The sequence below is a fragment of the Cyprinus carpio genome, chromosome A4 (assembly GCF_018340385.1).
Source record: "Cyprinus carpio isolate SPL01 chromosome A4, ASM1834038v1, whole genome shotgun sequence".
NCBI classification, from domain to species: Eukaryota; Metazoa; Chordata; class Actinopteri; order Cypriniformes; family Cyprinidae; genus Cyprinus; species Cyprinus carpio.
In genome coordinates this window covers 21,670,424-21,694,153 of record NC_056575.1, presented here as the reverse complement: position 1 = coordinate 21,694,153, position 23,730 = coordinate 21,670,424, and the positions used below count along the sequence as shown (strand labels likewise).

The 23,730-nt window shown below is 39.7% G+C and overlaps 1 pseudogene; it reads left to right on the top strand.

The window, feature by feature from the left end:
- The window catches only part of LOC109076980, a 31,955-nt pseudogene extending 9,454 nt beyond the window's left edge, over positions 1 to 22,501 (top strand).
- Positions 22,502 to 23,730: the final 1,229 nt, after the last annotated feature.

Genomic DNA, 23,730 nt, shown 5'->3' with positions numbered 1-23,730 from the left:
GCACTAGCACGCCCGCTTTTGGCCCGACAGTGGAAACGCGGCTACTGATCCACAAACCAGAACAAGAGTCTGTTTCCACTGTTAGTGAACCACACACTGACTTACAATTACAGCTGCAGCTAACCATCATTTTACTGATTCATCTGCTGATTATTACTTTAATTCATCAGATGAAAAAAAAGTAATTCATTTTAATGATTATAAAAAAAAAAAAATATTCTTCCTCATCCTGCCCAACATGGAAGCAAAATTCATTGTGAAATGTAATATGCAAAATGACAATGTATTTCTGTATTTAAATTTACATTTTCCCATACATACGTGCTACATTTAGTGCAAAATGAAAATTCAATTATATAATTTATATTTGCCATTTCCTACACTAGTTTTAATGTTTTATAAGTTGCATAATTCAAAGTAAATTGTATTACCCAAAATTGATTAGATATGTTTAACATGTTCAAGCAAAAACTAGCATAATTATCATTTAAATGCCATATTTCCTAAATGCATTTAGACTTACGGCTAGGGTTGTGACGGTGAGGAAATTTTCCCACCGGTTAATCGACATGTGACGACACTTTTCAAATAGCGGCAATTCTGCGTAAAGCAATTGTTAGTTTTTAGTTCATTTGAATTTTCCCTCTTTTCCTTTCTTTCCTTCATTTTTAAATAGCTTAAAAGCACTGTGCGCATTTTACGGTCACTTTTTTTTTTTTTTTTTAATTATGCAAACAGACTATTACAATATTTACAAAAAACAAATTAAATGCAAAAAAACAAATTCAGAGACCAACATAACATACATATCAGTACGATTTGTGTGTGTGTGTATGTGTGCGTGTGTGTTAGTGTAACTGGGTAAAATTTGTCTTTTTTTTTTTTTTTTTTTTCTCTGGTTTACGTTCACTTTTGATTTAGCGTCAATTCGGCGTCAATTGCTTGAACGCAACAACAAAAAATACATCACACTCTCTTTAGCCTATTTATAAAACAGAACTTTTATTAACAAAACAAGTAAAAATACACAATGCAATAGGGCAGCTATGCCTAATGTAAAATAACAAATTGCATAAAGTTTAAATAGGTATACAAATAGGCTAAGTAAACATGTATAATAGCTATATAACCAAATCAATAACAAAACGTAGAACGTTTATTAGCAAAACAGGTAACGGCACGGCATAGACCTTGATGTCAAATAAAATAAATTACACAAAGTTTAAATAAAGTAAAAATTAGCAAACAATGTGGAACCAATAATGTTTAAAAACACTTCCAAAATCACCTTAGATAAATGGCAATCTGTTCAGTTTTTAATCGTAGTGTCTGTTCTTTTACTCAACTATAATGACTTTTATTACTTAACACCAGTATCACCATCTATCGTGGCAAGACTACATACGGGTATGACACTTATTTTTCTTAAATGCATTGACACTTACACTTAAGACGTTTCAATTGCATTTTTATTAAATACCCTGATCCAGTGACCTCTGACCTCAGGTGAGATATTATCCAGTGTTAAGGTCAATTCATTCTGCACTGATAAACACTGTCCAGAAAATAAATGACATTACATTTTAAAATTAATTTTGCTACCCATATACTTCCATAGCACAATGCTGTTCTCTAAACAATGTGCAACACAAAGTCTGTGAAAACGAATATAGTGATTAAATCTGTGTGTGATATGCTATTCATTGTGTGCAACCAAAAAAAAGATTAAAATATAAACTTTACATAAATACCATTACTTATTTCACACAGAATTTTAAATCTAAATTTAATTTCTAACAAGAAACATTTCAGTCAGAATTATTGTGCTCCTTTTCTGCTGCGAGCTACGTGTTTGACATGCATGTGTACACTAGCACTCCTTCATTAACGTCTGTGAAGTTTAATGGAGATTGTCATGTTATGCAAAATGGAAATAATACACTTAAAATACTTATAATAAATGAAACAGCAGACAGAATAAAGGAAGAATGATTTCTTTGTGTTTGTCGCGATCTTCAGGAGGAAGAGATCTTCATCTCCTGATCCCAGCTGTGTGTCTCTGAAGAGTGACAGATCAATGCCTCTTCCTCCTAAATTCAGTGGTGATCCAGTGACCTCTGACCCCAGGTGAGGATAAACATGTAGTGATGATTGAACTGATTTACGGGATTTAAAAACACACTCAGTGCACACAGACAGGACTTGACACACTGAGCACATCTGCTCCTGCATGTTCATATATTACCTCACTGGCCAATGGAGCGAACCAACCCCTGACATCACACGCTGTGGTACTGCAAGATGGTGGCATCCTTGCTCCAAAAGCTATAACAAAACATTTCTTTAAAATGGTTAAATTAACCGTGTTTGTTATATATTTTTAATGAGTGAAAATCAAGACTGACACCTCTATTGATTTAGATGTTAATTTACACATCCTTTATTTTTATATATTTTTAATCTGTTCTTGTGATATTTCAGCAGAGCAGATCGAGAGCAAAGCGTGTGTCTGAAAACCACGAGCGTTACAGCGTCTCTGAATAAACATGTTCAACCAGTGAATGATGAAGTACAGAGAGTCAAAGACCAGCTCAAAACCAGCATGAAGAACAAGTATGAGAGATTATTTGAGGGACTGAAACCCCAGGAGAATGAAAGCCTCCTGAACAGTGTCTATACACAGCTCTACATCATAGAGGGAGAGAGAGAAGGAGTGAATGAAGAACATGAGGTTTTACAGATGGAGAAAACAGCCAGAACACAACACTCACAAGACACTCCAATCTGCTGCAATGACATCTTTAAAGCCTCACCTGGACCAGGATGTGAGGAGAAAGAGCAGATCAAGACGGTTCTTACTAAAGGCATCGCTGGAATCGGAAAAACGGTCTCTGTGCAGAAGTTCATTCTGGACTGGGCCGAGGGAAAAGCCAATCAGGATGTAGATTTCATGTTTGTGCTTCCATTTCGAGAGATGAACTTGATCCGAGATCATCAGTACAGTCTTCACAGACTTCTGCTGGACTTTCATCCTGAACTTCAAGATCTGGACTCACAGATTTATGAGGAGTGTAAAGTTGTGTTCATCTTTGATGGTCTGGATGAAAGCAGAATCTCACTGATGTTTTCAGACGCTCAGAAAGTTTCTGATGTGTCTGAGACTTCATCAGTGGCTGTGTTGATGTCAAACCTGATAAAAGGAGAGCTGCTTCCCTCTGCTCTCATCTGGATCACCTCCAGACCAGCAGCAGCCAATCAGATCCCCTCCAAATACATCAACCGTCTGACAGAAATACAGGGATTCAATGAGCCTCAGAAGGAGGAATATTTCAGGAAGAGAATCAGTGACCAGCATCAAGCCAGCAGAATCATCTCACACATCAGAAGAGCAAGAAGCCTCCACATCATGTGCCACATCCCCGTCTTCTGCTGGATCTCATCCACTGTGCTTCAAAAGCTCCTGAAAGAAAATCTGAGTGCAGAAATCCCTCAAACTCTGACTGAAATGTACATCCACTTCCTGCTGATTCAGATCAACATGAGGAACCAGAAGTATGAAGAGAGAAATCCAGGGAAACTCCTGCAGTCCAACAGAGAAGTGATTGTGAAACTTGCTGAAGTAGCTTTCAAACAGCTGATGAAGGGCAATGTGATGTTCTATGAGGAGGACCTGATTGAGAGCGGTATAGACCTCACTGACGCATCAGTGTATTCTGGGATTTGCACTGAAATCTTTAAGGAGGAATCTGTGATTCATCAGAGGAAAGTTTACAGCTTCATTCATCTGAGCGTTCAGGAGTTTCTCGCTGCTTTCTATTTGTTTTACATTTATGTAATGAAAAATGTTGACACCCCACAGTTTTTGGATGTTGTTCATAGTCTCCATAGAGAAGCAATAGATAAAGCCATTGAGAATGAGAATGGACGTCTGGATCTGTTCCTGCGATTCCTGCTGGGCGTCTCGCTGGAGTCTAATCAGAGACTCTTACAGGATCTACTGACACACACAGAGAAGAGCTCAGAGAGCATCAGGAGAACCACACAGTACATTAAAGAGAAGATCAAATATGGACATGGACTCTCCACTGAAAGATCCATCAGTCTGTTCCTCTGTCTGCTGGAAGTGAAAGATCAGACTCTGTCCAGAGAGATTCAGGAGTTTGTGAAATCAGACAAACTCAGAGAAGAAACTCTCTCCTGCTCACTGCTCAACAATCTCCTACATGCTGCAGATGTCAGAAGAGCCACTGGATGAGCTGGACCTCAAGAAATACAACACATCAGATGAAGGTAGAAGAAGACTGATACCAGCTGTGATCAACTGCAGAAAAGCTCTGTAAGTGTTTAATCATGAACTAAAGTATCATATTTCATCATGAATCTGACACTTTTAAAATAAATATTACTGAATGAGAGATTTTCTCCTAAATAACAGGCCAGAATCTTAAAGGAGTAGTACTTTCAGGCTACATAAATAATTAAATAATGATTTAATGATTTGATATTTATTTGCAGCCGTCGCGGCAATAATGCTTCTCCGACGAGCCGCATCTTCTTCGGCTTTTGTTGTGGTACTGCAGGTTACACCAGCAACATGCCCGTGGACACTGCCACACTAGTGGTTTGCATGTGTACTGCACGTCGACAGACAGTGACGCAAAAGTATAAATGAAAACTAATGCATAGCCTACAGCGCAAAGGCTACGGCGTAGGTCCGATGCAGAAGTATAAATCAGGCTTTACAGTGAATGGGAATATAAGAGTGATATAGGTCTAGTTTTCTAGCATATTTACTGTCAGCATTCTGACCACATTAATGCAGAGCTTTAAGTTATCCGGCACTGTGCCGGATCTCCGGCGTGCAGCGTTTGACTGTGGAAAAAAATAATGCTACATTTATATATAAACTAACATTACTAGCCAATCAGAATGTTTTGCTCTTATAAACACGAGATGCACATAATATATCCTATTGCAGAGTCACAGCCCTGATAAATGGAGAAGCGCAACAAAAAGCTGTGAGCCACAATGGTCAAAGATGTACAACTAGCGCATATTTACATAGAATAACTAATTAAAAAGCGGTGGAGCTTTGTAAACAGCTCAGAGTAATCATATCTCCATAAAAACGATTGCCAGAACATATTTACCGGGATTTTTGAAAAGGTCCTGTTCACACATGATCTATTAATGGTAACTTACCGGTAATTTACCAGTGAAGACTGTGTGTGTGAAAGAGGCTAAACTCTTCCTCTGTATACGCTGTGAATTTCAATTGTGTTCAAAAAACGCTCATCTGGAAAAACAGTGTGCATTATTTAATTTGTAAGGTAAATCATTACAAACCTTTGCCAACACAAGAAAATACATCAAACTGTCTAAATATGCCATGTATTGTACATCGCGATTTCAAAATAAAAGTTTCTGCATGTGGCCAAATATTAAAATTTAATGGATTTAAACATAGGGTGCGTCTCAATCAGCTCCCTTGTTCAGTAGTAAGGGCACTGATCAGGGAGTCGGCCATTTTAAGGGCTCTCTCAATCGCGAAATCCTTCCAGTGCACTGGAACATTCGCTCCCTGAAAAATCCCACAATGCACCGCAATAACTAATAATAATAATAATAAACTTTATTTTATATAGCGGCTTTAAAAGTAGCATCTCAAAGCACTTTACACAAGATACACATAACAATGCAGGCAGTAAAAACTAATCAAACAAAAAAATTAAATAAAATAAAATAGAAAGCCAGTATAATAACAAACAAAGTAATCACATGAATCACATAAAAGCTATCCTAAAATAGTATATTTTAAGGGACGATTTGAAAACACTAAGGGATAGATTTTAGCCGTGTTGTTTGGACAGTTAAAAGACTAGCTTCAGAAGAGCGTAGAGCATGTGTAGGAGTGTAGGGGGTTAAAAGCTCACACAAATATTGAGGGGCCAAATTATTCAAGGCCTTATAAGTGAGCATGAGAATTTTAAAATCAATATGAAAACTAACAGGAAGCCAGTGCAATTTTTCCAGGATAGGTGTGATGTGCTCCCTTGCACAGGTCCTAGTCAGAATTCTAGCAGCTGAATTTTGTACCAACTGTAATTTATTTAGAGTAGCTTTAGAAACTCCAGCCAGCAGTGCATGACAATAATCAATGCGTGAAAAAAACAAAAGTGTTGATTAACTTTCAGTCACAGAGAAAGTCAACATGGGACGTAATTTGGCAATGTTTCTGAGATGAAAAAATTATGCTTTGACTGTATTACGAACATAATGGTCGAATGTTAAACTGCCGTCAAATATCACCCCCAGATTTTTTAGTTTAGTTTGGAATTGTAAAGCAGAGCCATCCACACTTAAGGTTATGGACTCTGCTTTATGCAACTGATGAGGTGAACCAATGAGCATCACTTCTGTCTTGTCACTGTTTAGACAAAGAAAAATTTCATACATCCATTTTTTAATCTCAGTAAAACATTGAGAAAGAAGAGACACAGGCATATTGACATCAAGTTTTGAATGTATATAGATCTGAGTGTCATCGGCATAAAAGTGAAAGTTAAGACCAAGAGTTCTTAAAAGTTGGCCAAATGGAAAAATGTAAGTACTAAAAAGTAAAGGGCCCAAAACTGATCCCTGGGGAACACCACAGTGCACCACACCGACCTCAGATTTGCAATCACCCATCGCAACAAACTGCTTGCGATCAGAGAGGTAGGAATCTAACGCAGAATCAGAAACTCCAAAGATAGTCTCTAAACTGGTGATTACATTTGAGTGATCATTAGTGTCAAAAGCGGCACTAAGATCAAGAAGAATCAGTGCAGACAGACGGCCAGAATCAGAAGCCATTAACAAGTCATAAGTGACCTTAACTAACGCTGTTTCAGTGCTGTGGAGTTTATGGAATCCAGACTGAAATGGCTCAAAAAGATCATTAAAAGGAAAGATGAGAAAACAGTTGAGAAGCCACTGTTTGTTCTAAAATTTTGCCGAGGAATGGAAGATTGGAGATGGGACGAAACTTATTCAGATTATTAAAGTCCATGTTGTTAGTTTTTGGTACAGGGGTGACAGCAGCAGTTTTAAGTGCTGCTGGCACAACACCGGTGCACAGAGAGTTATTGATAATTCTCAAAATAACAGGAGACAGGGAATCAAAACATGATTTAAAAAGACAAGATGGTATCCGATCAACTCTGGAAGTTGAGGCTTTCAGTTTTAAAACCATATTACATAGAGACTGGGAGTCATGAATAGCAAAGTTTGAGAGAGAAATATCAGAAAATGCAGAAATATTTAAGGAGGAGGCAGCAGAAGTATGAGTGGAAACAGTGTGGTTACTTATATTATCAATTTTGGTGCTAAAAACATATTACAAGGTGAGTTGAAGCAGGAACATTAGAGAGGCTGTGATTTTTAAGCAGCTTATTGATTGAGTGAAACAGTTGTTTAGGGTTTCTCTGATTGCTGACAATTATCTGAGAAAAATAAACAGATCTAGCTGACACCATTTTAGCCTTATATTCGAGTAAGCTGTCTTAAAATCTGAAAAATCAGTGGGCTCAATAGATCTCCACTTGCGATAATTGATGCGAGAGGTGGTAGTGTTCATGTCAGGTAATTCCATGTTAAAACTAGGGAGCATCAGCGCTCACTATGCTCCCTTACCGGAAATAACGTCACATTTCTGAAGCGTGAAACATAAATCACACGAGCAAACTCGATAAATATAATGACACGCGATAGAAGATTTGAAGAGACAAAGCGTTTTTTTTTTAGCATATTTCAACATCAATCCCTGTCTAGTAATGTGTGTGTTTAAGACATCTAATTGATATTTATAATTAATATTCTGCTGAAATGTTGTAAGAACTTGTAACAGAACGAATGTGTTTAAAGAGAATAAAAAATAAATCTAAAAAGAGATCGGTCCTGTCTGCTGTTTATTAATTCCAGTGATGTTGTCCGTTGACGTTGTATGTAATGATGTCACTGGAATTCGAGTGATCACTGTCCCAACGTGCATTGAGTCAGGGAACTTTCCGGTGCCCGAATTCGTGTACACGATATACTGATTCACGAGCTCGGGAGCTAGGGAGCTGATTGAGACACACCCATAGTTTAATCATGCTGTAAAGTGAAACGTCACCAGGCCTTTGGCGCCCCCTGCAGGTATTTGTTTTAATACATAATGTACTTAAGTTGGTTATGTTCTTATTACGTATAGGCATATTACATTATGTATTTTTACATTGTTGTTCAGTACAATCATGTAAATTTTTGGTTTTGATATGTTGTTGTTCAGTGGTTTTGATATTTTTTAGTTTAACTATAAATAGTCATACTAAAGCCTGGTTTTCACTTAGGTCTGCTTTTGTTACTAAAAAAAAAAATCAGATTACTCAGTTGTCAAAATAATCAGTAGATTACTTGATTACCAAAATTATCATTAGTTACAGCCCTAGATTAGTTAAAGTATTTCTAAATACAACTGCATTGTTTTACTTTTTGCAATTTAAAAGACAAATATTTTGTCATTGAAAATTTCTTAAAAATAGTGTTAAAATATTGCCATGTTATAGTGAACCAAGGATCTGTATTTTGTTTCATCTCATGAGCTAAGTGTATTATCACACCCCTAGTGTCAATAAGCAGTAATATAGCTCATCATTTTCCAAGTGTATGATACAGCTTTCATTCTTCAAGTCAACCATATATTCAAAAAGAAAATCAGTTTGAATAAAGAAAGCTTTACTGACGAGATGTGCATTAAATATTGTGCCGATATTTATCGCTTATCCCTATACATTTTTTGATTCCAGTCAGACGGTTTGGGGATTGGGGCAGTTTAGTCACCATAAGCTTCATTGTTGGGCTGAACAATGAATTTGCTGGTGTTTTTTTCTCTTTGCATGTGTTTTCTACAGTTGCAGCATGTTGCGGAATAAAACACTCTTTTCTTCCTTGGCTCTCAACGAAGGCAGTCACATTTTCTCTCCCTCTCCTCCCCGTTACCTTCCCTGCTTTGCTTCTCTCGTCTCGTCTATTGTCTTATACTTTGAGAGAATCTCTCTGCACTGCTCTCCAAACTGAAGTCATGGATCTGATCAACTGGTCTCTCAACGCAATTGACACCATCTTCTCGACAAGAAGTTTGGGTTCGGGGGAACCTGACTTTCTAAATGATCTTGATCGTGATCTGTAATGTGAGACGGGCACCACCATGTTTGTTCGCGCTGCAGTTCAGAGAGTCTTGTCAGTCGGATTTACAGCACGTGAATTCATCAATTTCTCCCGAAATACAAGTAATAAGTGGCAGGTGAACTGGGTGATGAATAGAGTGAACTTTACAGTTACTTATTCGATGTGTATCTGATATGAATAAAACACATCTGCAAATTAAATTTGAATGGATTGTTATTGTTGCTTCCATAGACATATGAGTGTATTTTTCAAACTCTAAATGTATTGTTTTACTAGTACTTATGTGTATTTGAATGTCTGAAACCTAAAATATGCATTATGTGGTTAAGAACACTGCATAGTTGTGATAATATGACAAGAGCAGTGCACGTCTGTCTCTGGCTCAGCGCCAGCCAACGCGCGAAAACGCAGTTTGAATTTGACAGTTATGTGATGTCACCGAACGTTCTAAATCCCATATGTGGGACTGTACTCCCAGGGGCACGGAAATAAAAATCCCATATGTGGGACCGTACCGCTCAAAAGGTTAACTGCAATATGGATAACATCACGGAGAAGCTCACGGCTTTGCAAAGGGAAATGGATCAATTTGGAGACCAGAATGGACTAAGAGATTAGTCGTGTAAATTGGAATGCGGCTGCTCGCCCCAAGACCAAACAACTCCAATCTTATCTTCTTTCGGCTCCCCTCTACCAGCATTGGCCTCAGCCAAGGCCACTGTTGGAACAACAACTCCCCCGGAAGAGCATTGCAGCGAGACGCTCTTGCGTTCCTCCCCCCACTCCACAGACACCTGCTGATTGTTGACTCTGTCTGGGACCTGATCAAGGCTGTCTCCATGGCAACTTGCTGTGTATCGCTATCACAATCCTGCGGACTGAAGCATCTAGATTTGATGCCAGGAGTAGCAACTCTCCAGGCCTACAAAAAAGAACTTTTACATACATACACTCACACATACAGACATATATACAGATATGCATTCACCCCCCCACCCCTCATCCCTCACCTTCGCTGCTTTGTACCGCCAGTCTGACAAGCGGGTCTGCGACCAGGACCGGATGGCTGCTTGCCTGTGCTGGATTACCTCAACCCCCCTTTTCCCCTCCCCTGTTGCAAGTTGTGTGTTTATGCTGTATTGATTATGTCCTTTTGTTGCTGAGGTGTTTTTCCTGTTCTCACACTGTACTCCCAAAGGAGCATAGTCTGGGTGTTGTTTTTTTTCCTCCCTTCTCTAATGTTATGCTGTATTTCTTCTTCCCCTGTACTGCATTTCGTTACCTTGTACCCACATGTGCAATGACAATAAAGTTGAATCTAATCTAATCTAACCTATAGCAAAATATTGTCTAATTATCGTTATTGATATAATCCAAGAAAATTATTGAGATATCATTTTTTTTGTCAATATCGCAATATCTAATTTATTGATAATAATTGTTTGAATTGATATAATTAATACTTTTGACTCATCCATTTTCTTAAAAACAAACAGATGATGAACACTATTAGCAGCAATTATTATATGATGCAATCAAACTTATAGCAAAATTTGGTAGTTCTGTATGTTGTTTCAGGTTTGGCATCATCTCTTCTCAGGTGTTCTGGAGCTTGTGTTAATCCTAATTACCATGGGATGTAAATCCTGTGGCAGAAACAGAGAAACAAATAGAGACATAATTAGCATAGCTGCTGTTCTAACCAAGTAAATTTAATTTATTTAACCCAGGCTAAAGAATAATAATGTGCATTTGATCAGCTATAACTGCAGTCCAAGATTATGAGATGCATTATTTGAATGCTTGGCCTAAGAGAGAGTCTTTAATCTAGATTTAAACAGAGAGAGTGTGTCTGAACCCTGAACATTATCAGGAAGGCTATTCCAGAATTATATTAACTAATTCACAATAACACTCCATAAACCTTGGATTTCCATAAACATTCCCTCTTATCTCTTATTCATACAGACAGTTTAAACTGGCATCTCTCTGTACATGGCTTTATTGTTTTGTTATTTCTTAAATTCAGTAGCGTACCATGGGGTTTCAGTCAAGGCCTTCAGTAAGCAACTGCAAACTACATACCCCTACACATCTCTGTAACAGCTAACACAGCCATATGCATATAATTCGCATATTATGCCGCACACAGGCTCTCAACGACAATGACAGCTGATCAACAATTTTAACAGTAGACTAGATGGGGGTGGGTTAAATTCAAGTAAAGTACCGTATTTTCTGGACTATTAGGGCTGTGCAAAAAAAATTGAATGCGATTTTCATGTGCATCTCTTCAGTAAAGACGCTTCTGTAATTAGTAGTATATCTCCAGCACGTGCGTTAAGATCAGGGTTTGCCAGGTTTTCACAACAAATCCTGCCCAGTTGCTTCTCAAAACTAGTCCAAAACTAGCCCAATCGCGTTTCCAGGAGGTTCCCCGATAAAAATTGCATCCCAGGGGTAAAAATATAAGTTTTTTGGCAAGGTTGCCTTTGTAAAATTTGCATTTTAGGGGCTAAATATCACGTTATTGGTATTGGGGTCGCTTCAACCCGCGGACATGGAAAAACAACCACAGACTTGGCAACACTGGTTCAGGTGGAGCGGCATTTACTACACAGAGCCATAGTCCACCGACAAGCTACACAAAATCGCTTTCAAAATCGACAAAGAATCGCCCTGCGATTTTAAAATCAATTTTTGTGTAGATTGTCAGTGAATTACGGCTCGGTGTAGTAAATGCCAACCAATTTTGCCAAGTCTGTGGTTGTTTTTTCATGTTCCCAGGTTGAAGCGACCACAATACCAATAACGTGATATTTAGCCCCTAAAATGTGAATATTACCAAGGGAACTCTGCCAAAAACGTGTTTTTTTATCGCCCGCAACGAAACACGATTGGACTAGTTTTGAGAAGCAATTGGGCAGGTTTTGTTTTGAAAACCTGGCAATCCTGATCTGAACGCACGTGCTGGAGATATACTACTAATCACAGGAGCGCCTTTACTGAGGAGATGTGCATGAAAATCGCATTCGATATAAGTCACACTTTTTTTTCATAGTTTGGCTGGTCCTGCAACTTATAGTCAGGTGCGACTTATTTATCAAAATTAATTTGACATGAACCAAGAGAAATGAACCAAAAGAAATTAACCAAGAGAAAACATTACCGTCTACAGCCGCGAGAGGGCGCTCTATGCTGCTCACTGCTCCTGTAGCATACCCCTGAAAACATTAAGTTAATATTTCAGTTAACAGTTTTAAGTTAAAGACAACTGAGAAAGACTGAATGCAAACAAAATGCCCCCCAAAAGAAAATCCTATTCTGCAGATTACAAACGGTAAAATATGCAGCCGATCTGATAGGTTACAGGAGCACTGAGCAGCATAGAGCTCCCTCTCGCGGATGGTAATGTTTTCCCTTGGTTCTAAATAAATGCGACTTATAGTCCAGTGCGACTTATATATGATTTTTTCCTCGTCATGATGTATTTTTGGACTGATGCAACTTATACTTAGGTGCGACTTATAGTCCGAAAAATTCGGTAAATTTCCCTACATGGATCAGTAAAAGTAATCCACCAAATGACGGGTCACTATGAACATTCACGTCACTCTAAAATGACGACACCCACCCACAGCAGCAAAACTGTACAAATGCTGGACATCCTCACACCACGCCACAGTATTATCAACCATCACATACACCTCCATAACAATGTGCATGAATCAATACTCGTCAAATAATAAAGCACTCACCTGTTACTTGTAAATAAAGTCTGTGCATCTGTCACTCCATGTCCCTTTACTCTTATTAAAAAAATAAACATGGCCAAATAACTTGTTGTGCTAGGTGCTAGCTGTTAGCCACTCATAGTTGCAACCTTTGAAATGGCACACAAAACCGTTGTTAGCGAATTCAGTTTAAGTAGTTTATCCTTCAGTTAATCCTCTTTTGTCTGCAAAAGAGCTCCTTGAAAAGGCAGATCGGCAACACAATCTGGTGTAGGTGTCGGCGACAGCGGCATGGAAATTCCCAACTAAACGCTGTGCGCAGTGTTGCCAAATTGGGCTACTTTAACAATGTTGCCGTGGGTTGTTTTCATGTCTGCTGTTTGAAGCGACCTCAGTGATGTGATTTTTATCCCCTGGAATGTGAATTTTACCAGGGGAACCCTGCCAAAAATCTGTATTTTACTCCTGGAATGCGATTTTTAACGGCGGACACCTCGATACGTGATTGGGTGGTTTTGTCAAGAAAACCTGGCAACCCTGGCTGGGGGAAGCACTTGGCACGTCGCTGGTTCCAGAGGGCGTGCTGTTTATGGAACATCAAAATTTGATTGGCTGATGATTCTGTCATTAATGCTTGTTACAAATCAGATTTGACGTCTTTGACCTAAAGGGAAGCACTATCTGTAGTGCTGGTGTATTACAGTCTATGTGCTGGCCGCAGACTTTTTTTTTTTTTTTTATGTAGGATATTCCAGTTCAACCTCAACAAAACAAATCATAGGCCATTCTGTGGACATTACACAAATGAAAAATGATACCTAAATAATAATAAAAACCTTTTTTACACAATTTTATTTTTATAGGGCAAGCAGAGAAGGCCCTGCTGGCCCTGACGGCCCACCACTGCTTAAATTTTATTTAATGTCTTCTAGATTTTCTGGCTGTGATCTCTCATATTGTATTTTTGTTTTTTTTTCTTCAGTTATACTATAGTCATGCTATGTTATGAAAGAGCTGGATCTGAATAACAATAATCTACAGGACTCGGGTGTAAAGATTATCTCTGACGGACTGAAGAGTAAAAACTGTCAGCTGGAGATTCTGAGGTATTAAGAACATATAAGAGATAATTTACAGTCAGCTGCTCACCATGTTAATGTGTGTCTGTAGATGATCTGACTGTGTGTGTGTATGTGTGTAGATAATTTGACTGTTGATATGTGTGTTCTTTTCTCTTACAGTCTTGCTGTCTGTAATCTCAAGTGTTGTGAGAGTTTGTCGTCAGCTCTACAATCCTCAAACTCTGTCCTGAGAGAGCTGGATCTGAGTAACAATGACCTGCAGGACTCTGGTGTAAAGTTAATTTCTGATGGACTGAAGAGTACAAACTGTCAGCTACAGATACTGAGGTATTTATAACACATAAGAGATAATTTACAGTCAACAGATCACAATGTTGATGTGTGTCTGTAGTTGATCTGTTTGTCTGTAGATGATCTGTGTGTGTCTGTTGATGATTTAAATGTGTCTGTAGATGATCTGTGTGTCTGTAGATATCTATCTGTGTGTCTGTAGATTATCTGACTCTGTCTGTAGATTATGTGTCTGTAGATGATGTATGTCTGTAAATTATCTCTATGTGTGTGTCTGTAGATGACTGTGTGTCTGTAGATTTGACTGTGTGTGTCTGTAGATGATCTGTCTGTGTGTGTGAAGATGATGTGTGTCTGTAGATGATATGACTGTGTGTCTGTAGATGATCTGTGTGTCTGTAGATGATCTGTCTGTGTGTGTCTGTAGATGTGTGTCTGTAGATGATCTGTGTGTGTGTCTGTAGATTATCTGACTGTGTGTGTCTGTAGATGATCATCTGACTGTGTGTCTGTAGATGATCATCTGACTGTGTGTGTCTGTAGATGATCTGTCTGAAGATATCTATCTGTGTGTGTCTGTAAATGATGTGTGTCTGTAGATGATCTGACTGTGTGTCTGTAGATGATCTGACTGTGTGTGTCTGTAGGTTGTCTGGCTGTATCATCACAGAGGAAGGCTGTGGTTATTTGTCTTCAGCTCTGAGTTCAAACTCCTCACACCTGAGAGAGCTGGATCTGAGCTACAATCACCCAGGACAATCAGGAGTCCAGCTGCTCAGGCACAAACTGGAGGATCCAAACTACCAAACCTGCAGATACTAAAGTATGTCAAACACTAATACTGATGTACTGAATGTGTGTGTGAATAATGCAGATCTACATTAAATGATGTTTTATTAGCAGAGTTTGGGAGGAGCTTATTCTGATAATCAACCAGTTTTGCACAGGTGGAGCTCGTTCTGATAATTAAATTATTAAATACGCTTTTGGATGCTCACATGCCAAGACGCTGATGACTTTGCTCACCTCTGCCAGAAAGACATCCATCTCACTCCCAAGCATCCTCTTTTGTCTTAGCCCCAGAATGAATGGTTGGTGTGGCCGAGACAATCGCAGATTAATGCAGACGTACAGTTTTCCCAGATAAAGAACAAATTTCTTTACGCTTTGTATGTCTCTTTTCAGCCAGCTAGCCCCTCCAAAATGGTCATTAGAGCCTGTAGATCCAAAAATATACATCCCTCAACACTTCCATCTTCTTCCAACTCAAGATCCGGCCCTTCTCAAAGTTCTGTATGCAGCAGTAGGCCATCAGCGAGCCTGGGCCATGCTCCAGATACCTTTCACCGCTGCAAAACCTCTTTCTTCTCCCTCCTCTGTTCAACCCTTCACCTCCAGCTCTCTCTACACCTTTCCGTTGCCTGCAGCTCCTGTAATAGAAGCTGCCGTGAGGCTGCCAACACCAGCAGCACAAGCCTTTGCTCCTCCTCCATTTCCTTCTTCCACCTCTCTCTGCGTTCCTCCCCAACCACCAGGAGCCGATCCATGCATGATACTGCCTCCGCAAACAATCGCTGCCCCCCGGTTTCTCTCCCTCCTAATTCTGTTCTTCAGTCCAAATCTCAGTTTACTCTAAACGATGCATTTAGAGCCAGGGGTGTGAAAATTTTTTTGAATTTGAAGATCTGGATAAATTTAACATATTTTGTCTTTTGGGAAACATGTATGTTCTGTAGCTTCTGAAGGGCAGTTCTAAATGAAAAAAACATATGATAATAAATGTACATATAAAAATTTACACATCTTCCTTTCCTTCGGTTCAGAAATTTACACCTCTGGCTCTTAATGCATCGATTTTCCATCAGTGAACATTTGTACCTTCTGTAATAGTTGTGTATGAGTCCCTCAGTTCAACAATTGTTGGAAAGGGGTTCAAATAAACAAAAATGCTGAAAAACCAAAGAATTTGTGGAACCTGAAGCTTAACTGTTCAGGACAAACAAGGGACTCTTATCAAAAAAAAAAAAAAAAAACAGCTGTGGATCATCCAGGTAACAACCAAGCAGCAACCTCCCGCTCTCTCTCGTGAAGCCAACAAGGAAGTGACTTAAACTGTAATTCGTCAACTGGCCACTGGAGGCTGGCTGCAAAAGGGAGTCAGTCCCATAGACTCCCCATGTTAAAATGCCCAACTTTACAGCAGAAAAAAAAAAGATGTTTACAGCCTGGTTCAAAAAATTATTTTGGTCTACATAGCTAATTTTGCCCTTCATGAGAACTGTGAGGGGGGTGAATTTTTTTATAACTCGTCCGTTTAGATTATATTAAGCCTTAATGTTCTGCATAATTAAGGGCACAGCCACTTGAGTGACCAGCTCCCAGCTTTTTGCCCATTTTCGATTATCTGGGAGTGATGCACTGCCAAGATGGTGACGGCTGGCCCCTCCTACTTTCGGCTTCAAAAACGCTCTTCGGAAACCTATGGGTGATGCCACGGACAATACGTCTATGTTTTTATACAGTCTATGGTAACAACACAGTGTTAAGAATCAAGCATATGTAAACTTTTGAACGGGGCCATTTCTATCATTTTCTCTTATAGATTATGTTGACTATAAAAGATGTTTAACTATATGTAAACATCTTTTATGTGAAATATCTTAACATATTGCTAAACATAAAACATAAAACCTGCGGTGGCGGGCTTTGTGTTTACATCAGTGACGCGTGGTGCCGCGATGCTGTTGTGGTCTGAAACACTGCTCAACCCTGGTGGAGTTTATGATTATTAAGTGCCGGCCGTTCTATCTACCGAGGGAATATACAGCCATACTGCTTGTTGCTGTATACAAGTGCTGGTCATATAATTAGAAATATCATCAAAAAGTTGATTTATTTCATTGATTCCATTCAAAAAGTGAAACTTGTGTATTATATTCATTCATTACACACAGACTGATATATTTAAAATGTTTATTTCTTTTCATTTTGATGATAACTGACAACTAAGGAAAATCCCAAATTCAGTATCTCAGAAAATTTAAATATTACTTAAGACCAATACAAAGAAAGGATTTTTAGAAATATTGGCCAACTGAAAAGTGTGAACATGAAAAGTATGAGCATGTACAGCACTCAATACTTAGTTGGGGCTCCTTTTGCCTGAATTACTGCAGCAATGCGGCGTGGCATGGAGTCGATCAGTCTGTGGCACTGCTCAGGTGTTATGAGAGCCCAGGTTGCTCTGATAGTGGCCTTCAGCTCTTCTGCATTCTTGGGTCTGGCATATCGTATCTTCTTCTTCACAATACCCCACAGATTTTCTATGGGGTTAAGGTCAGGTGAGTTTGCTGGCCAATTTAGAACAGGGATACCATGGTCCTTAAACCATGTACTGGTAGCTTTGGCACTGTGTGCAGGTGCCAAGTCCTGTTGGAAAATGAAATCTGCATCTCCATAAAGTTGGTCAGCAGCAGGAAGCATGAAGTGCTCTAAAACTTCCTGGTATACGGCTGCGTTGACCTTGGACCTCAGAAAACACAGTGGACCAACACCAGCAGATGACATGGCACCCCAAACCATCACTGACTGTGGAAACTTTACACTGGACCTTAAGCAACGTGGATTGTGTGCCTTTCCTCTCTTCCTCCAGACTCTGGGACCCTGATTTCCAAAGGAAATGCAAAATTTACTTTCATCAGAGAACATAACTTTGGACCACTCAGCAGCAGTCCAGTCCTTTTTGAAGCAAGACGCTTCTGACGCTGTCTGTTTGTTCAAGAGGGACACAAGGAATGCGACAGCTGAAACCCATGTCTTGCATATGTCTGTGCGTAGTGGTTCTTGAAGCACTTACTCCAGCTGCAGTCCACTCTTTGTGAATCTCCCCCACATTTTTGAATGGGTTTTGTTTCACAATCCTCTCCAGGGTGCGGTTATCCCTATTGCTTGTACACTTTTTTTCTACCACATCTTTTCCTTCCCTTCGCCTCTCTATTAGTGTGCTTGGACACAAGAGCTCTGTGAACAGCCAGCCCTCTTTTGCAATGACCTTTTGTGTCTTGCCCTCCTTGTGCAAGGTGTCAATGGTCGTCTTTTGGACAACTGTCAAGTCAGCAGTCTTCCCCATGATTGTGTAGCATACAGAACTAGACTGAGAGACCATTTAAAGGCCTTTGCAGGTGTTTTGAGTTAATTAGCTGATTAGAGTGTGGCACCAGGTGTCTTTAATATTGAACCTTTTCTAAATATTCTAATTTTCTGAGATACTGAATTTGGGATTTTCCTTAGTTGTCAGTTATAATCGTCAAAATTAAAAGAAAAAAACATTTGAAATATATCAGTCTGTGTGTAATGAATGAATATAATATACAAGTTTCACTAAACTTTTTGATGATATTCTAATTATATGACCAGCACCTGTACATTCCTCCGAACAACAACAGCAACAGGAACGATGCACTAAATGAACTGTACCAGCACATCAGTGAGCAGCAGACAGCCCACCCTGATGCTTTTCTCATCATAGATGGGGATTTCAACCATGCAGACTTAAAGAGTGTGTTTCCAAAAATACACCAACACATTAACTTTCCAACAAGAGGTAAAAGCATTTTAGACTTTGTTTATACCGCACAGAGAGGAGCTTAGAAAGCCCTCCCCCTCCCCCACCTCGGTGCCTCAGACCACATCACTGTCATGCTAATGCCTGCATACAGACCACTCGTTAAAGTTGCCAAACCAGTTCACATACAAATTCAAGTGTGGCCGGAAGGGTCGTCAGACGCTCTTCAAGACTGTTTTGACACAACTGACTGGAATATGTTTAAGCAGGCTGCCACATACAATAACACCACTGACCTCCAAGAGTACTCAGAGACTGTCACTGCCTACATCACCAAGTGTATTGATCATGTAACAGTCACAAAGACCATCACTGTCCGGGCCAATCAGAAGCCGTGGATGACAGGGGAGGTCTACAGACTCTTGAAGATGCGGAGCGCTGCCTTTAGTGCTGGAGATGAGGTGGGCCTGAGGACAGCTAGGACCAACCTGTCCCGTGGAATCAGACAGGCTAAGAGACAGTACTCCAGGAGGATAGCCCATCATTTCAGCGACAGCAGAGACACTCTGAGCCTGTGGCAGTGGATACAGACCATTATGGACTACAAGCCCCCAACGCGGACCTGTGACAGCAACATCTCCCTGCTGAATGCCTTCTTCGCTCGCTTTGAGGAACAAAACAGCACCACTGCACAGAAGACTCCACCTCCTCCTGGTGATCACATTATGGACTACAAGCCCAAGAGATGATTCAGCATGATCATTGTGAGCAAAGCTCCGGGTCCTGACAAAATCCCTGGGCGTGTACTGAGAGACTGTGCAGTGGAACTAACTGATGTCTTCACAGACATTTTCAACATCTCACTTAGTCAGGCTGTTGTTCCCACATGCTTCAAAGCTACCACCATCATTCCAGTCCCGAAGAAGCCATCTCCATCCTGCTTCAATGACAACCGTCCTGTTGCACTTTCTCCCATCCTCATGAAGTGCTTTGAACGGCTAGTCATGCACCATATCAAGTCTTCAATGGCTGTGCGAAGTTGCTGGATATTGGCAGGAACTGGAACACGCTGTTGTATGCGCCGATCCAGAGCATCCCAGACATGCTCAATGGGTGACACGTCCGGTGAGTATGCTGGCCATGCAAGAACTGGGAGGTTTTCAGCTTCCAGGAAATGTGGTGATGGTCATGGATGATTGGCACAACAATGGGCCTCAGGATCTCGCCACGGTATCTATGTGCATTTAAAATGCCATCAATAAAATGCATCTGTGTTCGTTGTCCATAACATACGCCTGCCCATACCATAACCCCAAAGCCACCATGGGCCACTCGATGTCGAACGTTGACATCAGCAAACCGCTCACCCACACGACGCCATACACGCTGTCTGCCATCTGCCCTGTACAGTGAAAACCGGCATTCATCTTTGAAGAGAATACCTCTCCAAAGTGCCAGATGCCATTGAATGTGAGCATTTGCCCACTTTAGTTGGTTACGACGATGAACTGCAGTCAGGTCGAGACCCCGATGAGGATGACGAGCATGCAGATGAGCTTCCCTGAGACGGTTTCTGACAGTTTGTGCAGAAATTCTTTGGTTATGCGATTGTTGCAGCAGTTGTCCGGGTGGCTGGTCTCAGACGATCTTGGAGGTGAAGATGCTGGATGTGGAGGTCCTGGGCTGGTGTGGTTACATGTGGTCTGCGGTTGTGAGGCCGGTTGGATGTACTGCCAAATTCTCTGAAACACCTTTGGAGATGGCATATGGAAGAGAAATGAACATTCAATTCACGAGCAACAGCTCTGGTGGACATTCCTGCAGTCAGCTTGCCAATTGCACGCTCCCCTCAAAACTTGGGACATTTGTGGCATTGTGCTGTGTGATAAAACTACACATTTTAGAGTGGCCTTTTATTGTGGCCAACCTGAGGCACACCTGTGAGGTGGATGGATTATCTCGGCAAAGGAGAATTCAAGTTTATTTGTATAGTGCTTTTTATGATACAAATCATTGCAAAGCAACTTTACAGAAAATTAAGTTTCTACAATATTTAGTAGTAGCTTATCAGTGATGACGGTGCATATGGCAGAAATGTTAGGAAAAATCAATTTAACACGTAAATAAACAGAAGATTAAAATTATTAACAGCAATTACGCAAACAAACTTATAGCAAAATGTGGTAGTTCTGTATGTTGTTTCTGGGTTAGCATCATCTGAGGTCCTCTGAGGGGGAGGGCTTCATCTCTTCTAGATCAATTATGGTTAATGTGTTCTGGATCCAGACTGGAGCTTAGCATCATTAGCATAGCTGCTGTTCCAGCCAAGTAAAATTAATTAGTTTAACCCAAGCTAAAGAATAATAATTCGCATTTGATCAGATATAACTGCAGTCCAAAATTATGAGATGGATTATTTGAATGCTTGGCCTAAGAGATGTGTTTTTAATCTAGATTTAAACATAGAAAGTGTGTCTGAACCCCTAACATTATCAGGAAGGCTATTCCAGAGTTGGGGAGCCAAATGCGAAAAAGCTCTACCTCCTGAGAAGTGCTCACTAACACCGATTTAGACAGATTTGTGGATGATATTTGAGAGAAATAGGCCTTTTGTGTACATAGAAAAACCTTAGCTCTTTGAGTTCAGCTCATTAAAAATAGGGGCAAAAACTGTTCATGTCCCGGCGTGTGATATGGGGAGTTCTCTGGCTGTATTCTGAGCTCGGACCCTCCCCTCTGAGAGCATACCAAATATACATACTATTTACTGATTATATGTGAGTGAACTTATGAACGTGTTTTTGTGTGTTTATAGCGTGGATCACGGAGAAGAGCTCAGGATGAGAGCAGGACCACGAAAGTGTAGGTCTACAAACACACACACACACACACAGCTGTAGTGATTGTTGTTGTTATTAATGTGTCTGTTCTTGTGTTCAGATGCCTGTTTTCTCACACTGGATCCAAACACAGCATATACTAAACTCGGTCTGTCTGAGGAGAACAGAAAGGTGACACATGTGGGAGAGAAACAGTCGTATCCTGATCATCCAGACAGATTTGATGTGTGTTCTCAGGTGTTGTGTAGAGAGAGTGTGTGTGGACGCTGTTACTGGGAGATTGAGTGGAGTGGTGGTGTGTGTATAGCAGTGTCATATAAGAGCATCAGCAGGAAGGGATCGAGTAATGAGTCTGTGTTTGGATCTAATGATCAGTCCTGGAGTTTGTTCTGCTCTCCTGACATTTACTCATTCGTACACAATAACAAACACACTGATCTCCCTGTGAAGCCCACCAGCAGTAGAATAGGAGTGTTTGTGGATCACAGTGCAGGAACTCTGTCCTTCTACAGCGTCTCTGACACAATGAGCCTCATCCACACAGTCCAGACAACTTTCACTCAGCCGCTCTATCCTGGCTTTTGGGTTTATTATTCTGGATCATCAGCGAAACTGTGTTGATGAATCAGAATAGACTGATTTATCATGCAGCTCAAATCATTATGGGTAGAATCTGTCTTCAGTGACAGTGAGATGTTATAGAGTCTCTTCGTGACATTAATACTGCAGCTGAACTTCTGTCACAGAAATAACAGTCAGAATAAATGTCAAAAATCCTCATATAGACCGTAAGATCAGTGTTTTTTTTTATTATTATTATTATTATTTCTTTTATATTGTTTATGAAGGGTTTTTGAAATATTTTTTACATTTAATTTATTTTTCATGTATTGTACCGGGTTTGTTTTTGGTCCGTAGTCCCCCCGGCAGGTCAACACTAACATAACATTACACAAAAAGTACCTATGTTCACATACAATACATACACACATACTGTCAGGGCCATAGATAAATAATAAATAAAACAGTCAATCAACTTAATTACTACAATCTCAATGATTACATAATTGGTTCAATGTTAAAAAAGATTTTAACTTCAATTTAAAAAGACCATGAGCGTTATACCCTTTTATGTCCTCTGGTAGGGCATTCCACTGATTAGTGGCTTTCATGCGAAAGATGATAGTCCAAATGCAGAGCGACGAAAGGGAACCTGACAATTACTCATAGATGATAGTCTGGTAGATCTCACAGAAGTTTCACCATGAAGATGAATAAAGTCACGTAATACAGAAGGAGCCAGACCGTTTAGGATTTTCTGTGTGTGTGTTTATCTACATTTGTTTTTATTGTAGTGTCACATCAATCATTATTCATGAATCATGTTTGTGAAAAGTACATCATTCATTTTTCTCTATTGTTTTTGTGCATAAATAATAAAACACAATGAGAAATGAACTTGAGATCAGATCTGAATGGATGTTTGTATCATGGATATAATCAATTCCTCACAAGACTGAGCTTCAGGAGAGTTTCTGCAGGGTAAAAAATGATTTGTTGACAACTTGACTTAGTCAAGTCATCTTGTTGCATTTACTAGATGTTAAGTTCACTCAACTTATATGTAGTTGTTGAAATAACTTGCATAAACTTAAGCCAACGTACTGTATCAATTAATGAGCATTTATATTTTTTAGTTGTCAACTAAAAACATATTGCTTGAACTTAATTTTTCATGTTTTCACAACCATGGACCAAGTCTAAATGACAAAGTAATTTTTTCCTCAACGTCATAACTTAACTATTTGAGTTTACTCGACTTAATTGTTTTGACAAGAAGTTTTGGATATCTATCTGGAACCAGATTTTTTATGAAATCAACACAACTGCAAAATTTAACCTGCATTTATTTTTTAAACCGATACATTGCATCCAAAAACACAGACACAAAGAATTATCTTGCAAAGATATAAAAACACTACCAACTACAACCTTCACAATATACACAC